The sequence below is a fragment of the Prionailurus bengalensis genome, chromosome C2, assembly GCF_016509475.1.
Source record: "Prionailurus bengalensis isolate Pbe53 chromosome C2, Fcat_Pben_1.1_paternal_pri, whole genome shotgun sequence".
In the NCBI taxonomy this organism is placed as follows: domain Eukaryota; kingdom Metazoa; phylum Chordata; class Mammalia; order Carnivora; family Felidae; genus Prionailurus; species Prionailurus bengalensis.
Genome location: NC_057350.1, coordinates 102981550 through 103004219, shown reverse-complemented (window position 1 = coordinate 103004219; position 22670 = coordinate 102981550). Strand labels below are relative to the sequence as shown.

The 22670-nt window shown below is 34.0% G+C and overlaps 1 pseudogene; it reads left to right on the top strand.

Annotated features, from left to right (window-relative positions):
• The first annotated feature begins 7186 nt into the window (after positions 1-7186).
• Positions 7187-22670, top strand: part of LOC122491014 — a 36141-nt pseudogene continuing 20657 nt past the window's right edge.

Here is a 22670-nt window from a genome sequence, read left to right as displayed (position 1 = left end):
GCATAAAATTTGGAAAACAGAAAATGCATAAAATTTGAAGACTTTTACATTGGAACTGTTCGCATGAGAGGGGGGGTATTAGACAGTTTTTTTTTAATGAAATAAGAAATACATCTTTATGACTGCCAACTTAAACCATACATTCACTAAATTGTTTGGTTCCAGTGTACATGTTATGGCAGTATCAGAATCTCAATCTCTATCCCCTTAGGAAAAGTTTTTTCAGTGAAATACAGTGTTTATGTGCAATTTCTATTGCCTTGAGTCTTATACACTCCACTTATTTCCAAAGTTACTCAGATATTTATTTATCTCCCATCTCCTTCTTTTTATCTCCCATCTCCTTCACTGAAATTGATTTATCTCCCATCTCCTTCACTGAAATTGCTTCAGACATTTGTGATATAGTTATATTCTCTTGTCATAGCTGCCATTCCTCCCTAGAACCTCCAAACCTAAAGAAATTTTTAAATTTGCACATATTGAAGTTCATCCCTTGTACTCTAAATTTCTATAAGTTTTGAAAAACACATAGTGTCATGTATGCACCATTATAGTGTCATACAAAATAGTTTCACTGCTATAACAATTCCCCATGCTTCTCCTTTTCAATCATCCAGCCTGAACCCTGGTCAATACTAACATTTTGCTGTTCTTATTTTTGCCTTTTTCAGAAAGTTTTATTGAAATCATACAGTAAATATACTTTCCAGGCTGGCTTTTTTGACTTAAGAATGTGTCCCTAAGTTTCATTCATGTCTTTTCACCTACCATGTTTGTAACTATTTTCTATTCATCACACTTGTTCTTTTAATTCTCTTTCTTCCCTCTCTTTTTCCATCTTCTATGTTGTTAAACATTTTATATGATTCTATTTTTCTCTTCTTTTTTTAAAAATTTTTTATTTAAAAATTTTTTTAATGTTCATTAACTTTTGAGAGAGAGAGAGACAGAGTGTGAGCAGGGGAGGGGAAGAGAGAGAGGGAGACACAGGATCCGAAGCAAGCTCCAGGCTCTGAGCTGTCAGCACAGAGCCCAACGCAGGGTTCAAACTCATGAACCATGAGATTATGACCTGAGCCAAAGTTGGACACATAACCAACTGAGTCACCCAGGTGCCCCTCTATTTTTCTCTTCTCAACATATCAGTTATGCTTCTTTTTTTAAGTTTATTTATTTATTTTTGAGAGACAGAGAGAATGCAAGCAGAGGAAGGGCAGAGAAAGGGAGAGAGAGAATCCTTGCACTATGGGGCTCCTTCCCATGAATTGGGAGATCATGACCTGAGCTGAAACCAAGAGTTGGATGCTTAATCAAACTGAGTGACCCAGGCACCCCCATGCTTCTTTGTCTTTAATTGTTTCATTGGATGCTCTAAAGTTTGCAGTATACATATACAACTACTCTAAATCTACTTCCAAATAGTACTATACCATTTCATGGTTAGTGCAGGTATATTATAAGCAAGTATTCACAATTCTTTCCTCCTTTCCTTTATAAAATTGTTGACATTCATTTCACCATTATTCATATGCTAAATCACACAATTCCTTGTTAATACTCTTTATTTGAATGCTTATGTATTAGATCAATTGGATTAAGAGGTACAAAATTTCAGTTTAAAATTAAATTAAAAACTCATGAAGATGAAAAAGTACAGCACAGGGAATACAGTTAATAATATCATAATAATATTTTTTGGTGACTGATGGTGACTATAATTCTCATGGTGAGCACTGAATAATATATAGAATTGTGTACACATGAAACAGATATAATATTTCATGTTAATTATACTTCAATAAAAAAGAACAATCAAATACAATACAATAGTTTACCTTCATTTATTCCCATTTAAATTGCTTTTCCTTTGTAAAACACTGATTTGATTTTCTGACCTATAGAATTTCCTCCTTCCTGAAGAACTTCCTTTACCATTTTTCACAGGAAAAAATCTACTGAGGTTAAATTTTTCTGTGTTTGTTTGTCTAAGAAAGTCTTTGTCTTTCCTTTGTATTTTAAAGGTAATTTTGCTGGATATAGAATTGTAGGTTGATGGGTTTTTTTTCACACTTCAAATATTTCTCTGAACTCTTTCTTAAATGCATGGTTTCTAGAGACTTTCTGCTTAATTCTTATCCTTGCACTTCTATAGACAAGGTGTTTTGTTTTTTGTTTTCTTTGAAGATTTTATGTTTTTGGTTGCTTTTCTGGAATTTGAATATGATATGCCTCAATGTAGAGTTTTGGTACTTACACCTGTGTGGTGCTACTGCACTTCCTGTATCTATAGTTTGGTATAAGTCACTAAGTTTGGAAAATTCTTAACCATTGTTACTTCAAATATTTATCTTCTCTATTCTCTCTTCTCTTTTTTGGTAATTCCAGTACATACAAGTTAAATCTTTTGTATTTTTCCCATAGTATTTAGTTTTTTTAATTATTTTTCTCTGCATTAAATTTGGTTAAGTTTCTGTTGGAATATGCTCACTGATATTTTTTTCCACAGCTGTGTTAATTTACTGACAAGCTAATCAGGGCATTCTTCATTCTGTCACAGCATTTTTGATTTTTATCATTTCATTTCAATTCCCTCTTAGAGTGTCCATCTTTCTATTTATATTATACATGTGCTCTTCCAAATTGCCTACCTTTTATATTAAAGTCATAAATACATCAGTCATAGTTTGTTTGTTTGTTTGTTTGTTTAATTCTGATCATTCCAAAATTTGTGCTGTGTCTGAATCTGTTTCCGAGGCTTTCTTTGTGTCTTCAATGTGTGCTATTTCCTGACTTTTATCATTACTTTTGTTGAAAGCTGGATATGATATATCAGGCAATAGGAACTGGGGACAAATATGCTTTTAGTGTGAGGTTTATATTAAACCTCAGGAGTTGGGCTGTGTTTAATGTTTGCTGTTATGGTAGGTGTCAGGGGCTTTGAAATTCTCCAGTGTCTTTATTTTTATCTCCTTCATTGTCTTTGTTTTTCCCTAAAAACTTCTTCCTAAATATTGTCTGTGCCTTGCATTATTTCCAGTTATAATTCTGGAGTTATTATATTGGAATATAATAACTTTCCTTTGTTTTGTTTTGTTTTTTCCTCCCATTTAATGTAATATTGGAAGGCTAGTGAGTGCTTGTGTTAGGTAATTGCACTTCTGCCTATGTGAGATAAGGCTCTGATAAAGTTTTTCACTGGCAGTTAGGTTTTTTCATGGAGTACATGCTATGTATATTTCACAATGGTTGCTTTTCAAATACAGAAGAAGGTAACTTTTCTAAGTTCTTCAATATGAGAAACTTATAGGTTCCTGGAGCTAAACCACACCCTCCCCCGCAAAAAAATGTGTTAGCCCCAACTAAGACTGAATCACATCAGGAGTTTCTCACTCTCAAAATAGCCAAACTTGGCATCCAACCATTCATCAAAATTATCATTTAAGTGTTCCAACCAGTTTATGGTTCTGGTAGCTTCTGCACCAGGTTAGCTGTGTTTCTCTTACATTGCCCATCTTTCCAGATTTCAAGGTGGTAGTTTGCTTTGCAACCTCAATTTTCTGATGAATCTAAGAAAAATATTTGATTTTTCAGTTTGCTTAGCTCTTATAATGTGCTGGTAAGACTCCTAGGTTGTTTAAATGTCATAACTGAATGCTATATTTTGATCTCATGAAAATAAAGACAGTACTTGCCATATTAAAAAAATAGTAATGGTATGGGGAATACATAGATAGTTGCTTCACCTTTGGAAAATTTGGATGCAGGAGTAGAAAATATAGTTTGGCATCAACATCCAGCTTAATTTTAAGAAACCTCATTCATAGTGAGACAATAACCCCAGTGATCCCACAATTAATCATTAAAAATCATTCTTATTTCTTAGAATAAATTTATTAGATTAATGTCATATTATTTCCATCTAAGTTTTCTATTTTCTATTTTATTCATTTAAAATAAATTTAAATAATCTTGAATAATTTCCTCTTTGATGTTTTATTTTATTGCAATAAAATATTATGTAACTACAAGTGATGCTTGAAAACTCACAGATTAGTTTCCTATATTAATATGTCATTATACCTATCAAAATTGTGATATTAATTATATAAACTTATGACAAGTGTTTGTTTTTAAAGATGCAGAAATATGCATACTAGTAAGAATTATGTTAAAACGATATAGAAATATAACAATATGGATATAAGTTCTTCAAAGAAGAATGAAAATTATGTTACTTTGAATATAGTTTGCAAGTTATTTACTTTAAGCATGTTTTGCATGTAATACATATCAATAGTCTTGTCTTTCCACAATCATAAACTTATTCCATATTTTCCTAACAATAAAATTCATGTATTTTAAAATATGTTTAAAACATGAAGATACTAAAAGATTACAAATCAAAAACCAAGATGAATACTGTTTTCTCAATTATAGCAGAATTAATCATGAGTTTATAAATACGACACACCAGTCCATTCTTAACTCTTTTAGAACCGTAGAAAACACATGGCATGGGGAAGTTTATATCAAGTTTAATTACGGTAATTAACATTTTCTTTTTTGGTATTCACTTGATTTTCATTGGGGTGATAGAGAATTTTCACACTTATTTAAATGCCCAATGGACTTTTAAACTGTTTCCCAATGGAAAACAGTTGAGAATCACAGTTTAGAGGAGGAAAGTGATACACTAAAATTTAATAAACTAAGAATGACACTAACTAAAATCCATAAAAGGAAGATTAATATATAAAGATTATATGTATATAAAGCAGCAATAAACATATTTACACACAATAGGGAGAATATTTTCAAGTCATGAAATACAGTGTTAATATAACCAACATGCATTGAGCACTTACAGAACAAGAAAAAAGATGAACACCTCAAGGAGTAAGTGGATAAGAGCCATAAACGAACATTTTGTAAAAGAAATAATGATGGTAAACAAATGTAAAAATTGGCACTGGCTTGTATAGACAATGAGAGAAATAAAAATTGAAAAAAAAATAATAGAGTGTTTTTCTCCTCTTATATTGGAATGCTTAACAAAATTTTCAATACCAAGCCTGAATGAGCATGTGGAGGAATAAGTATTTTCATGCACAGATGGATATAAGTCATTATAAACTTCTGGAGGGCAGTGTTGCTATAAATTAGAACATTTCAGATATGTATATTGGTTGACCTACATGCCAAACTTCTAGCAACGATCCTACAGAGTTAATAAAATAATTGCACAAGGGCATGCCATTTTTACCTCTACAACATCTATTATAGTAGCAAAACAAAATAAAGCAAAACCCTAAATATTCTAGGCATCCATTCATAAGGACATTGTGAAATAAAATCAAATGACATATATCCATAGAATTCATGGCTAAAAATTCATGGAAACTGGAACTATGCATTAAAAAAAATGAATGCCTTATTTTTGAGAGAGAGAGAGAGAGAGAGAAAGAGAGAGAGAGAGAGAGAGAGAGAGAGAGAAAAGAGCACTAGTAGGGGATGGACGGAGAGAGAGGGAAACAGAATATGAAACAGGCTCCAGGCTCCAAGCTGTCAGCACAGAGCCCGATGCGGGGCTCAAAGTCAGGAGCCATGAGATCGTGACCTGAGCCGAAAGCAGACACTTAACCAACCAACCAACACCAACCACCCAGGCGCCCCTGGAACTATACATTTTTAAATCAATGCATTAATTAATGTGTTATTTGTTTTGAAATTTGGGAAATAACTTAAAATGTTTAAATATTGAAAACATATGTATAGTATGATCTTCTCTTGTGTGTATGTATATTTTAATTTGCTCCAATTGTTAAGGCTTTTTGAGCTGCAAACAATGGAGGATCCAACTAAAAGTAAATTATGCCACAAGGTAATGTATTGGATCATATACAATGTAGTCCAAAAGTTTCTGCCTTGGTTTGATCCAGTAGTTTAATAATATTTTAATAAGCCCAGATTTTTCCAGTGATTTTATTTTCCCATTTACTCTTTCAGTTTCATTCTAGAACTTTTTAAAATTTTCATTTTAGGATGGCTGCTACTTGTGATATCAGTGCTACATCCATTTTCTCATGTCTATCAGTGGTTTACAATCGCTCACTATCTTAAAACAAATGAGAAACATTCTTAGAATCGTATCCAGATTAAAGAATTATATATGTATTGTATATGTCCCTCTTGTACTAGTCCCAGGAAATAGAGATGGGGTCACTGTTATATCACCCAAAAAAGGAGCTGAGTGTGGTATCAGTCTCCTATGGAACATGACTGCAGGGGAAAAGGGTAGATTCATTCCCCTAAAAGGGCACTGTGCAACTAGAAACTGATGCTAGGTTAGTAATCAAGATTACATATTACATGTACAATGTGATGATTTTATGCTTATACATATTGCAAAATGATTGTCATAATACGATCAGTCGACACATTCATCATCATATATCATTACCGTGTGTGTGTGCGTGTGCGTATGATGAGCTCATTTAAGATCCACTCTCTTAACAACTTTCAAGTGTATACTACACTATTGCTAATTATAGTCACCGTGTCGTACATTAAATCTCCAGAACGTGTTAATCTGGAAGTTTGTACCTTTTAACCAACATCTCCCCATTTCTTTCATCTCACAGACCTTGGCAAACCATTAATCTACTGTTTCTATGAGATTAACTTCTTTAGATTTCATACGTAAGTGAGATCATGCAGTCTTTTTTTCTCTTATTTCATTTAGCATAATGTCCTCAAAGTTCATCCAAGTTGTCATGATGTTCCCTCATTTTTACACCTCAATAGTATTCCACTGTACATACACGCCACATTTTCTTTAACCATTTATTCATCAACAGTCACCTAAGTTGTTTCCTCATCCTGGCTATTGTGAATGATGCTGAAGTGAACATGAGGATGCATAGATCTCTTAATTTAATTTTAAAGTATTAATTTTATTGGAAAAATAGAAATGGAACCAAACTTGGTTATTTTTGGTAACCAATTCTGAACTCCTTCATATGTTTAGGAAATTAACCACTTCACAGAATGTAGTGTTCGAAAGAGTTTGCCTTCAACTATGGAAGCAATAAAGACCAGATACTTATTTTTTAGGCCTTTCTTGCTTAGCAAGTCACACCCAGATTTCCAGGCTTTGAATTGAAATACTTTAATAAAAAGCAACATGGAGGATGGTGAATCAACTCTGAGTCAGCAGCAGAAGCGACGTCTCATTTCTAGAACTAGCAGTTGTAGTAGAAGCTGCAGTTTCCATTGTCCAATGCTGGTTCTGCCTACGGTCGATCCCGACACAGGTGCTCAGTAGCAGTGGAAGTGATGTGCTCACCCAATGGTTTTGAAGCTTAATTTTTACTTCAGCTGTGATTTTAAGGCCTCTTTTGTTTCCCTCTGTTTTCCAAGCCTGGTTCTCCAGTTTTTCCTGCATCACTGTGAGTATATAAACTGCTTTTGCACTTAAATCTGTTTGAACCAGTGTCTGTTTGCAGTCAAGAACTGTGACAGAGAAAGAACACATTCAGTAAAGTAGAGAAGAGATTTTCTTCAGAGGAATATATTTAGGCTTTACAGATAAGAGATTTGGAAGCATGTGAGCTGGCTCCAGCATAGCGTTGCTTAGAATTGCAAAGATGTCCTTTATGATACCCATAAAATTTAGTAAAATACAGCTTCAGATACTAGCTCTAATTTCTGAAAGGTTCGCAGATATTTTGGTTACTTATGAAGAACATAGCTGTGGGATTAATGAGGAAATTGTCAATTTTCTGAGGAATGATACCATTGGAAAAGCCTGTTCATGGGACAATCATCTGATGCATAAGAAAGGACTGCAGAAACCCCCCAACCATTATAGCAGTGTGGCTTTATACCTAATGGATGTAACCTGATGATATTAGGTGTGATATAATTCAACAATTATGCCTTCAGTCACAACTACCTAGGAAGCTTGGTGATTCTCCACAGCGGGTGTTAAGGTGCCTACATCTCTCAGCATTGAGAGATTTGTGTCTGTTTTGAAACGCCAAAAGAAGGCTCCACTGAACAGCCAGCTTTAAAATTCTCTGTCTGTAACTACAGTATCTGAACAAATCATTATTCTGATGAAAAATATATAGACATGAAAGAAAACCACCCTTGGTAAATACAGAGTACATAGGTTTGAGAGAGAGAGAGAGAGAGAGAGAGAGAGAGAGAGAGACCAATAGCATAACAAAAGTGTAAGTCACATTTCTTTAAATTATCAAACAGAAAGTAAATTCTACCACTATAAGTCCGAAGATTTACTTGTTATAGGTTTTCTTTGAGCTAGTGCTCTCAGGTCGGGGAGGTGGGGTGGGGTGTGGGAAATGAAATTTAATGAGAAAAACTTTAAAAGAAGCAAGAATTAGACACTCCAGCAGAAATGTGACACAGTAAATTAGCACTTACTATACGCCAGACACTTCTAAGTGTTTTAAAGTGTGTCTTTTTTTGTATGCTTATTTGTTTTTGAGATAGAGAGAGAGAATGAGAGGGGAAGAGAGAGAGGGAGACACAGAATCGGAAGCAAGCTCCAGGCTCAGCACTGTCAGCACAGAGCTGGCATGGAGCTCAGATTTGTGAACCATGAGATCTTGACCTGAGCCAAAGTCGGACACCTAACTGACTGAGCCACCTAGGACTCCTCTTAAGTGTTTTAGACATACTAATTTATTGAATCCTCACAAAATCCTGTGATATATACAGTTATTATCTTTAATTTCTGGATATTGAATCTGAGGCATAAAGATATTGAGTAGCTTGTCCAAGGACATACAGCTAGTAAAGGAGAGCTGGTATGTAAGTTAGTGATCTAATTCTAGAGTTTACACTTGACCACTATGTGTAGGACCATAGAAAAACATGAAAAATTTGTAGAAAATTAGGATGCAGGATGAGCACAGATATAGAAGAGCCATTTTCAATGCAATTCAATAAGGCATGAGTCAAAGCACATAAATGTGGTGGCCAAAATTCCATGAGAAATTATATAGGTAGCCTTAAAAGTGAAGCATAAATACATCACAGAAGGTGTCATTTAGTATATAATGCAGCTAGCTGGTAAAAAACAGTCGGCTCTGGAGTTTCCTATTGAGCATAGCTTCACACAATATAGGAAAAACATCACTGTTACAACACCCAAACAATTGGCATAAGGCAGATTATAAAATACACACACACACACACACACACACACACACACACACACACAGTAATTCCAGAAGTGCTACTTGGTGGAATTAGATTCATAAGAATATGACATAAATGAAGTCATGCTACGGGAACTTTTGTTAATTTATTCACTAAGTATTGTTGGAGAAACCACTGTGTGTCAAACATTTGAGATTTCTCAGTGAACTAATAAAATAAAAAGCCCTGAATTTGTAGACTTATAGTTTAATAGTTCAATAAGGGGCAATAGAGAACCAACAGCATATGTAGTATGCCACAAGGTGATTTTTATGGGGGAAAAAATACAGCTAATGGTAAGGGAAACTGGGTATTCCGGGGTTGAGATAATCGTTGGATTTTTTTTATAGCACTGTTTGAGCAAATGTTAAAGATGATAGATTTAGCCATAAAAATGACAAAATTTTGTGGCACTTACAGCACCACAAGACCCTACAGCAGGGGAGACTTATGTGTTCAAGGAACAGCAAGACATTCAGTGCAGCAAAGTGATTTGGGGAAGAATACTGGAAATAAACTGCAAAATGATGGAGGACTGGGTCATGTAGGGCCTTGTAGGCTATTTATGGACTTAACCGTTTACTCTTAAATGTATGGGTGACATTGCAGGATTTTGATTAGAAGAGGCATATGATTGGATTAAGATTTTTTTTTAATTTTTTTTAATGTTTATTTTTTTTTGAGACAACGAGAGACAGAGCATGAACAGCGGAGGGGCAGAGAGAGAGGGAGACACAGAATTGGAAGCAGGCTCCAGGCTCTGAGCTGTCAGCCCAGAGCCCGATGCGGGGCTCGAACTCACAGACCGCAAGATCATGACCTGAGCTGAAGTCGGACACTTAACCGACTGAGCCACCCAGGCGCCCCTGGATTAAGATTTTTAAAGAATCATTCTGACAGTTGTGTTGACTAAAGAATGGGGGGTAGGGAGAAGCAAAGATAGAAACAGACATTGCAACTAGGGATTCATTGTACTAGTTTAGGAAAGAGACGATCATGGCTGTGACCAAGGTGATTGTAGTGGATATATACTCAGTAAAAGGGTGCTGGAAAGAGTGATAAATAATATAGGTAGAAAACAAAATAAGTGTGTTATCCTGGAAAACAAGTGAAGAAAGACGTTAAGGAAGAGGGAATGAACAACTGCACGAAATGTTGCTGGTAGCTCAAAGAAAATAAGGTCCAAAAACTGATCATTGGATTCAACAATGTGAGGAACATTGATTTTTGTAATAAAAGCAACTGGTTGGTGTACCAGGAGTGAGAGCTGGAGAATGGATTAAAGACACTATGGACAAAGAGGAATTGAAGATAGCATATGTGGACAACTCTTTTGAGGAGCAAAATCAAATGGTAGCTTATAAAGATATGTGTGATCAATGGGGAACATGGTGATTCAGTTAACTGAGCATCCAAATCATGATTTTGGCTCAGGTCATGATCCTAAGGTTGTGGAATTGAGCCCTGTGTCGGGCTCAATGCTGAGTGTGGAGCCTGCTTAAGATTCTCTCTTTTTTTCGCCTCTCCCTCAGCCCCTCTCCCTCCACTCTCCTCTCTCTCTTTCTATAAAACAAAAAAATTAAAAAACTAAAAAAAAAATTTTAAGATATGGGTGATCAAAAGATAGGTGTTTTTTTTTCTTTTTTTTTTTTAATGGAAGAAATTATTGATCCAGTAAAATGTAAATTTTGTTGTAGCAGAGAGAAGGAGGAAAAATTGCCAGAGGAAATATTCTTAGGTAAGTGAGGCAGGGTAGATTTAGTGCCATAGAGAAATTGCAATGATATAGGATCATGTAGAATTCATCCTTGGTAATAGAAAGAAAGAATATGCAGTTCTGACAATGAATGGCAGGGAGATATGGCATTGAGAGATGATGGAAGTTCTCATTTAATTGCTTCAAATTCATAATGAAATAAGAAGGAATGCCCTTAAACTAAAAATACATGCTTCAGCATGTGTGGGTGGTAGTGTTTGCACACATGTATATTTGGGGGCAGAAAAGGGGAAACATAATTTTGGTGGTACATTTTATTAATTTTTGTGAACACATAGTCTGATAGAATAAAAAATTCCTGAGCACTAAAATATGATAGCTTATTTTCCTAGCAATATTAGAACATATGGAAGCCTGGTCCATGAAATGTGAATCAGAGAATGAAAACTTTGGTAATTTGAAATCTTCATATGTTTTCGAAACCAGTCCAAGGGAGATTATTTCTACTGTGTTTATAATAACTCAGATTTAGCTAGATTTCAAACTAAATCCAAAATGTTTCCTTTGGCTCACTTACATATCAATAATTTTTATAGTTTTTATCACATGTTTTTATGCTATCTATAAAAGTGTGACATATTTCTGTTTGCATCTGGATTTTAGGTAGTATGCATGTGTGTAGATAAAGAACTGAGAAATCAATAGATTCTGAGCACTTTATGGTAGGGAGTATTATCACTTATGGCAAGTAACCATTATAAAGTTGAAAATGATGAACTGTCCCTATAGTTCAGATCTGCCAACATAAAATCAAATATTCTTGGAAATGATAGAGCTATTAGAAAGTATTGACAGAAACTGAAGAAGAAGGCATTCGACCTACCATGATGGGATTTGTGTATTTCAATATTGAAAACATTTAAATAGTAGACAGAGTCTTCTTCATTCAATAATATATCCCCATGTATTGTAACATGCATTTTTAGAAAAGTTATTGATTTCAATTTACCTATAATCTAAAACTAAATTTATTTAAGAAAAAAATATTTCAACACCTTATATACTTGAGATACCCAACCATATCAAATCTTCACATTTCTTGATTTTGTGTTAAATAATTTGAGTGTGTGCATGTGTGTGTATGTGCATGCATGTGTGTATGTGCATATATAAGTGTCTAAATTACTTTCAATTAGCAACCTGGCACACAGAAATGAGCCTTATTAATGTTAAATGCAGATGGACATTTGACAGGGGCAATTTGAGCTAAAGGCAATAAATAATAGATTTGAGAGAATTGTGCTGTTCACCCATTCATTCAATAAATGAAGAATTATTCATGGGGTACTTAGAGAATACCAGGTCCAGTGACGGGTAGTGGGGGTATTAAAAGGAATAACAACAATCAACCTCTCACCTCAAAGAAAATGCATTCTAACACCAGCAGCCCTAGGCTAAACCAATTTTCCAACTATTGTCTTTAGCTGCAGAATTTCAAATTACTGAATGTGAATGTTCTGCACAGGTCATGCACTCACCAATCTTTTCTTGGCGCCACACTGTCTATGCTTTTATACTTAGCCTGACCCAGACATTTATGTAGCTTGTCTAATCCATATATATACAGTTGTATGCTTGTACCTTACAAACAATGGTATTAAATATGAATACATGATTGTAGTCATAAATTGTATTTGAGTGCCATGTTACAGTTTGCAGGTCCTATTTGTAAGTGTTAGGGCTTCTGCACACACTAACAATACGTACTCTTTAAATTCAAAGTCAATTGAAAAATGGACACACGTGTACAAGAGTGAGACATCAAAGTGAAACTAGATTACAAAAGATGGCTTTATGTTCAATAAGTACAGTTTTTTTTTTCTTGAATTAAAATTTATCTTGAGGTCAAATGAAGCACATCTGGCACCTATGAGACCTCTTCTAAAGGTCTTCTTGTTAGATCCTGGGACAGAACACAGACCTAATTGTTCTCATTAAACGCATCATTGAATAAATCATTTCAGATCCTTTGGCCATGATGGGGAATAAGGAGTAGGGGCAGGGTCAAAGTTCTCCCCAGCACTGGATATAGAACCTGCTTAGACTTGGGCAAGTGAGCCCCGATTCAGGCCTTGGGCCTTCAGCAGCCTGCTGCTTTGCAGCGCCTTTCTGGAAATGTCTACATCCCCTCGGGTTAATAGGACCAACCAGACCACATTGGCTGTGGCCCTGCAAATGTAGGGACAGCCATACTACAGAACGGGTCCATGTCTCCCTACTACAGACCAAAGAAGGAATACAAGGAGAGTTAACTTGTGGACAACTGTGTTTTCCTTATATGCTTCTCACAGCAATCTGATGAGGTAGCTAATTTTAACCTAATGTTGCACATGGATTCACATAAATTCAACACTTGCATTGAACCATTAAGAGCTGTGCAAAGTCACATATCCTTGTGTCAGAGCCGCATTCGATATTTTGATGTGGTCTTTCTATCATAACTCAATTTTAAAAAATAAAAACTCTGTGTTTAGGTTTTGAGGCAAAACAGAGACCACATCTTTACTGAAAGAATATTTGCAGTAGATGCAGCATTCTGTGACACTTGCACATAGCTCGGGAGCGAGTTTTCTTGTTGCCTTAGTTCGTATAACTTCAAATGAATTGTTGTAATGGCAGTTATTCCATACAGTTAAGGAAAGTCAAAAACAGTTTGGAAATCTTATTGACTATTAAAATATTTAAATATATTTAGTTTAATTTAGTGCTGTTTTGTTTTAGTGTAAATAAGATTGAAAATAAGGAGTTGCTTAGTATTCAGTTAACAGATTGATCAATTTGCCCTTTTGGTGTTTTTCAAATCCTGCCTCCTAAGCACCAGCAGCTAAATCTTTAAAGTAGAATAAATGTTTTCAGATTTCTCCAAATGGATCCAGAGATCTCTGTTATAATATCTAACATAGATTTCCCCCAATCGCATCAAGAGATCTTTCTCTCCCTTTATCTCTGTCTATATATATCTCACTACTGTTGCCCATGAGACATAGGTTTACGATGCTAATATCACTAACAGCAAACAAATTTAGACATCTTTTATAAAGAGCAGTGTTTTTTCTATGGTCTATAGTAGACTATGATGTGGTGTCTCACCTTTTTTAAATCCATGTGCCTTTTTGATAAGCCTTAAAATTGAATTGCATACCACGCATGAATACTGTGGCATTTCACAACATATTATGCACTATGACTAAAAGCCAACCAAAGCAGTATAGGTAATAAAAATACCTTTTATGACCACACATCACAGCAAAATGTTTTTTATGTTCTTGGTGCAGGGAAATCCCCCACCTATCACCCCACACCAAAATTGATTGTCTCAATAGGTACAAACTTTCAACCTCTACAGTTGAGAATAATTGATATATAGCCACAAGAAGCTTATCATTTATTTTGCTATAGAAAACAAAAATCTCAAACCTTACAAGACCATTGTGCAGTCATAATCAAGCTGTATTCCATCTCCTGACTTCCTTTACAGACAGTGGTTTGTGTCCATCTCCCCTACACTTACTGTACTACAGCCACCCTCACATACTTTCTCTTGTGTAAACTGACCAAGCTGATTCATGCCCTGATCTCAATGCTATTTCTTCTATCTAGAAATATTATGCCTCCGATTTTTGTAGAATAGACTCCTTTCTGTCATTCCCATTTTAGGTGACATATAAACTCCTCAGAGAGGGTTTCTCTGATTATGTGATGGTTTCCCTTAGTATTTTATTTTCTTCTTAGCACTTCTCACAGCCTTGGATTTTTCTCTTTGTTTATTGTCTCTTTCAAGCTTCATCCCACTTTAGGGTATAAATACTTTTAGAATACAAGTCTCAAAGGTGTTATCAATGTTGCAAGCCTTCTCTCTCTCTTTTTTTCAATATATGAAATTTATTGTCAAATTGGTTTCCATACAACACCCAGTGCTCATCCCAAAAGGTGCTCTCCTCAATACCCATCACCCACCCTCCCCCCTCCCACCCCCCATCAACCCTCAGTTTGTTCTCAGTTTTTAAGAGTCTCTTATGCTTTGCAAGTCTTCTCTTTAGAACAGTCTGCCACTCAACGAGTACTCCAAGCATATCTGGTGAGAAATGGTGAGGGAAAGAATAAAGAAAAATCGTACAATACAGCCTATGATCATAAAACATTGGTTTCTACATAAATAAATCCATGTGAATATGCTGATGCCTACTATTTTCTTAATGTTTTCTATTATATCACATTTGTTTTCCACAAATCTTATGCAATTGAGATATGCAAATGTATAACCAACAGTGAATAATTTGAAGAATGGGAATGTTTAAGGGATTGTCTTTAAAAATAAACATTCTGGGGCACCTTGGTGTCTCAGGTGGTTAAGCATCTGACTCCCGATTTCAGCTCAGGTCATGATCTCACAGTCCTGAGATTGAGCCCCGCGTCAGGCTCTGAGATGACAGCACACGGCTTGCTTGGAATTCACTCTCCCTTTCTCTTTCTACCCCTCTCCAGTGTTTGTGCTCTCTCTCTCCTAAAATAAATATATAAACAGTTAAAAATTTTTTTAAAGTAAATATAAAAATATAAACAAACCTTCCATTGGCACCTCCATAATCTTTTGATCTGCACTGTACCTTCAATTTTCTTTTTGGATATGTTAGTCATTTTGGAATTGCTATTTCCCCAAAAAATTATTAGTGCTAAAATATTTTTGAAAGAACAATATTCTAGAATACTTTCTACTGGCAAGTTTCTATCTTTACACCATCTACTAATATATCTTAAAAATAACTCGATATTAATTTAAAGATATCTTCTGTATTCTATTTTATAATTGTATAGTACTCTATTGTGTTGAGGTCCCCTACTTTATTTGGCTAATCTCTCAAGTATGAATATTTACCTTTTTTCCATTTTTTAAATAAATGTTTTATTTTACAGCAGTAGATCTAGATTTATAAAAAGATCGCAAAGATAGTATAGAGAGTTCCTATATAACACACAACCAAGTTTTGCTTCTTATCAACATCTCATATTAGTATGTTACATTTGGATTTTAGACATACTTACGAGTGTTGGTGGTGTCTCATTTATATTTAAATTTATCTTCTCACATGCAATTTTCTATCTGTATATTCTATTTGGTGGACTGTCTGTTTTTTTGCCCATTTTTAATTAGGTTATCTGTTTTCTTACTGTTCAGTTAAAAAAATTTTTTATATAGTTTGGAACCAAGTCCTTTATCAGATATGTGCTTTACAAATATTTTGTCCCAGTCTGTGGCCTACATTTTCATCCTATTTCCAGTGTCTTTTGCAGATAAGACTCTTTTATTTTATATTTATTAAATTAATAACTTCAATTATTTTTATGTATCATGCTTTTGTTCTTACATATAGTAACTCATGACCAAACCCAAGGTCTCATACATTTTCCCCTCTTTTATTATAGAAGATTTATAGTTTTGCATTTTATATTTACGTCTATTTTTTATTTTTATGTGTGTGTGAAGGTTGTAAGTTCTGTATACAGTTTCATTTATTTTCATATGCATGTCCAATTTTCCTAGGACTATTTGTTGAAAAGAATATAATTTCCCCACTGATGTGCCTTTTCTCTTTTTTCAAATACTAGTTTATTGTATTTGTGAGAATATGTTTCTATCTTTTCTATTCTGTTGAATTGATCTATGTGTTTATTTCTTCATCAATAAATACCACAGTCTTGATTACTGTAGTCATATGTTATGTCTTGAAATCAGGTAGCATAAGTCTTCAACTTTGTTCTTCTTCACTGTTATTTTGTCTATTCTACGTCTTTCCCTCTCCATATAAACCTTAGAATCAATTTGTTGATATCTGCAAAATACCTTGTTGAAATTTTTATGGAAAATTTATTGAATGTACTGATTAAGATGGGAAGAAATTCACATCTTAAAAATTATTGAGTCTTCCAATTCATAAACATAGAATGTCTTTCCATTTACTTCAAACTTCTTTGGTTTATTTCATAAGCACTGTGTAGTTTTTCATATATAGATTCTCTATGTATTTGGTTAGATTTGTGCTTACTTTTTGAGGCCACAACAAATGGTATTTTCTTTTAATTTTCAATTACAATAATTCATTGATGGTATATAGGAAAATAATTTGTATATTAACTTTGTATCTTAAAACCCTGCTATACCTGCTTATTAGTTCCAGGAATATTCTTCTGACTTTTGGGAAGAAGAGTGATTGTTTCAGAATATCCAATGGGAGGCACCTGGGTGGTTCAGTTGGTTAAGTGTCTGAGTTTGGCTCAGGTCATGGTCTCACGGCTTGTGTGTTTGAGCCCCGTGTTGGGCTCTGTGCTGACAGATCAGACCCTAGAGCCTGCTTCAGATTCTATGTCTCCCCCTCTCTCTGTCCTCCTCCACTCATGCTCTTTCTTTCTCAAAAATAAATAATAAAACATTAAAAATTTAAAAAAAAGAATATCCAATGGATATTTTTTAAGGAAGTTTTATTTCTTCTTTTCTAGTCACACACACAAACATATGTATACATACATATACATGCATTTCTTTTCCTTGTCTTATTGCAATAGCTGGAATTTTACATACAAGGTTAAATAGTACTGTATTGTAAACAATACATTTATAGAAGAGGATTAATTGGTTAAAGGATAAATGTATATATAGAATTACTAAATACTGCCAGTTTGTGAACAGATGATTTACAAAGAAACTTTTCTCTGATTACTTTATATCTAGTTATTTTAACTTCCACTAAACCACTAAGAGTAAAAAGTCATGGAATAAAGAAATACTCATAATATGAGAACTGTGAACTTTCTCTGGAAATTTGTTTTATATAGTGATAGCTTTTGAGTTTATGGGATATCCCTGACCTAATCTTCAGATTCGCTTAGATTTAGGTCTATTGTAATTAAAATGTTGCTGTTTGTGAATGATTTCTTTATCTGTCCTGAAACAGACAAAACCTTGATGGAGCTGCAGTAGAAATTTTTGTCTAGTGATATCTCAGAATCCCCAAGGTGAATGAACTGACTCTGGGCAGTGTAAATTTATTTGATGGATGTAATTAGTAATATATAGCCTCTGAAAGTTAGGAAAGATTTCTTTCAATTCAGGAATAATTTGACTTCTATCATACTAAAATATAGGATGAGGTGATGGTAAAAATATAAGTTGTGTAACTAAGATTAAACACTTTTGTCACTTCCTAGCTGCATACTCTTAGAAAATATGTTAATCATCCTGAATTTCAGTTTCTTCACTGTAAAAGAGAGAATCACAATTCATTCCTTTAACTCATCAAAAGGTATTCATTTACTGAACAAGCGAGGATAAAAATACCAGGATATTTTGGAAAATTAAATAGTGTGAAAACGCACAGCACATTTTCTGGAATATACTAGGCACTCAATAAATGTTCATCTCCATATTTGTTTCTTTTTAAAACATTATTTAAATTCCAGTTAGTTAACTTACAGCGTAATATTAATTTCAGGTTTACAATATAGTGATTCAACATGTCCATGCAACACCCAGTGCTCATCACAAGTACACTCCTTAATCTTTCCATCACCTATTTCACCCATCCCACCCAACCACCTCCCTGCTGGTAACTAACCATTAGTTTGTTCTCTGTCATTAAGAGTCTGTTTCTTGGTTTGCCTCTGTGTGTGTGTGTGTGTGTGTGTGTGTGTCTTTCTCTCACTCTCTTTTTGTTTTGTCCCTTTCCTCATTTGCTTTGTTTCTTATTTTCCACATATGAGTGAAATCACATGGTGTTTGTCTTTCTCTGACTGAATTATGTCACTTAGCAAAATACTCTCTAGTTCCATCCATGTCATTGCAAATGGCAAGATTTCCTTCTATTTTACAATTGAGTGATATTCAATTTACAATTGAGTAATATTACAAATGAGTAATACAATTGACTAATATATATGTATATATATGTGTGTGTACATATATATGTATATGTGTGTGTGTGTATATATATATATCTATATATATAGATATATAGATATATAATCAGTCAATGGACATGTGGGCTATTTCCATAATTTACTCATATATAATTTAAAATTTATTCAGGTCATTTATTTTTGCTTCTCTGCCACCTCGTGGCTTTAATAATATTTTTACATAAAACTTACTCATGCCAAAGTTAAATGACATCTGGTACTCCTAAAATATTGGTAATTGTCTGTTTAAGAGTAACTGATAAATAAAATTATAAATTTATGCACATTCAGACTCATTACCCTTTAGTATGGATGTTTTAAGTGAAGTACAATATTGTATTTCAAATTTTAACTTTCTCAATATTTAAATGAAGATTTTTCCAGTCCAATTTTTTTTACACTGAATATCAAGCAACTTCTCATTTCAATTTTATGATTTTTCCAGTGAGTGTGATTATATTATATATTTTTTGTGCAAATGAACCCAGAGGAAATTTTTTTTTTTAATTACGGGTAAGGGGCGCTTGGGTGGCTCAGTCAGGTAAGTGTCCGACTTCGGCTCAGGTCATGATCTCACGGTTGGTGGGTTTGTGCCCCATGTTCAGGCTCGGTGCTGATGGCTCAGAGCCCAGAGCCTACTTCAGATTCTGTGTCTCCCTCTCTCTCTGCCCTTCCCCTGCTCATGCTCTGTCTCTGTCTCAAAAATAAACATTAAAAATTTAAATAAATAAAAAATAATGGGTAAATAAAAGAATCATAGCAATACATAGAAAGACCCATTTAAATATATGCAGTGAATTACTCTTTGTACCATTTAATTAACTTGGAATTTCATAAATACTAAAATTGTAACTGCATTCATATGAATGTATTAACCTTCAGGAGTATGTACAGGTGCTTAATTTGTACTTAGCAAGATATAAATATCAAACTAGGTGTCGATTAATTGATTAAAATATCTTATTTTTTGAGTAGCTATTTTAAATTTGACATTCAATAAACACCTATCAGAAGCAGATGACGTTTGATCCTCATTTCTCCACCTATTTTCAGTCTTAAATTTTATTTACCATTTATTAAACTCCTAATATGTGTCAGGTGCCATCTACTGCTCTCATTCTTCCCTAAGAAACATTTCTCTACTTTTAACTCCTGCCAGTTAGGATCAATTCTGCTTCTATAGGTTTATTTCTTCCTTCAGCTAGCTTGAATGAGATAGTCCCAGGAATGTTTCATGTAAATAAAGTTGGCAATTTTTTCTAATATCTTCGACCTTTATTTCTTAGATCCTAATTTATATCTACTTGATTCTAATTTACCTGACTCTATTTCATCATCTTTCTATCACTCAGTGTTAAATTAAATCATCCATTGTGATATATTTCATGATTATATTGGTTTTAATCATTAATAATTAATCACTCGTAACTTTTTTCATGGAAATGATTTGTCAGTGATCCATTCTTGCTTCCTGTAATGATAATTTATCCACTGATATTCCATGGTTAGATATATAAAACATAAAAAGGTCAGGAAGCTTCTCAGTTTGGTTCAAAATTTATAATTCTTTTCTTAATGAATATTATGTGTTTTAAATAAGACCTACTGTTTAAATTAAAGGTAATATTATTCAAAGTTAAATGAGGCACTAACATTTATAAAGTGTTCTAGATCTCAAAATGAGACTAAGCATACATTATTCTTCAGATTGATACAAAAACAATTTGGATTAGTTATTTAAAAAACAATACACTTTTATTATATGAATGGAAATAGAATAGTAATAACTCATCACCTAGCCTTTTTCTTCTCAGGAATCCCACATTCTTGTGTTGCTTATACACCACCTTAATTGCTTATTTATCCAGGTCTCTTGCTCAGTATCAAAAATGCAGTCCTCAGCAGACAAAGGTTAAGATGTATAAAGTGATTTATTTTTAAATTGGATACCATGGAAATATCTCACATATTATTCAAGAAAACCCATTTCAGTGATGCATTCTTGTATTTTGGATGATCTTGATGCACATATTTGAATAAAATACACAGGAAGCACCCATTTAAAACTCTGGTTTATACTGTGGTTATAGCTAACATGACATTGTATCAATTAATCTTCCAACTTCCAAAGTTCCCAACTGCAAATCCACAATCAAAAAAAATGCATGTCTGCAACATAATTGGATTCTTCTACAAACACAAGTATATGCTCATTCCTCTGAGACCAGTTAACTGGGATCAGTTAAAGATGATTTTGGTCATTTTCTACTCTCCTACTTGGACTAAAGATCACTTTAAATTCTTCTTTCTAAATATTGATGGAGCTATTTTTATTATGATCTAATTTAATATTGAAGTATACAATAGGAGTATCTATTGGGGCTAGAATGAAGATATATTTTTGTTACAAAGAATTTACAGAATACAACAGCACACATTCAATCATATTTAGGGAAGTGAGAAAAGGATTACTTAAAGAAATCTTCATAATTACATTTGGCAGTTTTTCCTCAGTTCTATAGTCAAATCTGAAAAATGTTAATTTGCCTAACTTTACTTAGTTTGCTATTAAGCCAATCCTGTTATCTACTCTGTCTAGACAGAAGAATTTAAAGACTTCCCATTCTTAATTTGACACAAGAAATAGAATTTATTAAAAAGTTTGGGGCGCCTGGGTGGCGCAGTCAGTTAAGCGTCCGACTTCAGCCAGGTCACGATCTCGCGGTCTGTGAGTTCGAGCCCCGCGTCAGGCTCTGGGCTGATGGCTCAGAGCCTGGAGCCTGTTTCCGATTCTGTGTCTTCCTCTCTCTCTGCCCCTCCCCCGTTCATGCTCTGTCTCTCTCTGTCCCAAAAATAAATAAACGTTGAAAAAAAAAAATTAAAAAAAAAAAAGTGAGAGTAAATCCATAGAAAGATGATTATATATCTAAGGCATATACAAATAAATATCTTAGCTTTTTCCTTTTTCCAATATTACTAAATGTTGCAAAATTACATAGATTTATAAATATTGGACATTTACAATCTCATACATTCCTTTAATAAACAATATTAAAGAATGAAGATATAGGAAAATAATTGCAACAGTTATGCTAGAGAAGGATTATTATCCTTAATAAACGAGTCCTTGAATTTTTATAACCAGTCATTTTCTTCCCATTAAAAAGTTGAATAAGGGGCGCCTGGGTGGCTCAGTTGGTTAAGCGGCCGACTTCGGCTCAGGTCATGATCTCGGTGGTCCGTGAGTTCCAGCCCCGCGTCGGGCTCTGTGCTGACAGCTCAGAGCCTGGAGCCTGTTTCAGATTCTGTGTCTCCCTCTTTCTCTGACCCTCCCTGTTCATGATCTCTCTCTCTCTCTCTGTCTCAAAAATAAATAAATGTTAAAAAAAAGTTGAATAAATCTAAAAAAATATATTGGTGGGAGAATAAAAATTGTCAGCAAACAGCAAAATATGCGTATACCTACTAGGAAACAATCAAGAATAGAGATTTCACGTTATTTTTATCAATCAAATTGACAAAATTTTGTCTTCTATTAGTAGTTGATAGGTTTGTGCAGAGAGAGAAATATTTACATAATGGTAGTAAGTCTTCTGGCAGTAAGAAGAATACATTATATGTGTGTGTGTGTGTGTGTGTGTGTGTGTGTGTTTTGGGTTTTTGTTTTTGTTTTTGTTTTTGTTTTTGTTTTTGTTTTTGTTTTTGTTTTTGAGAG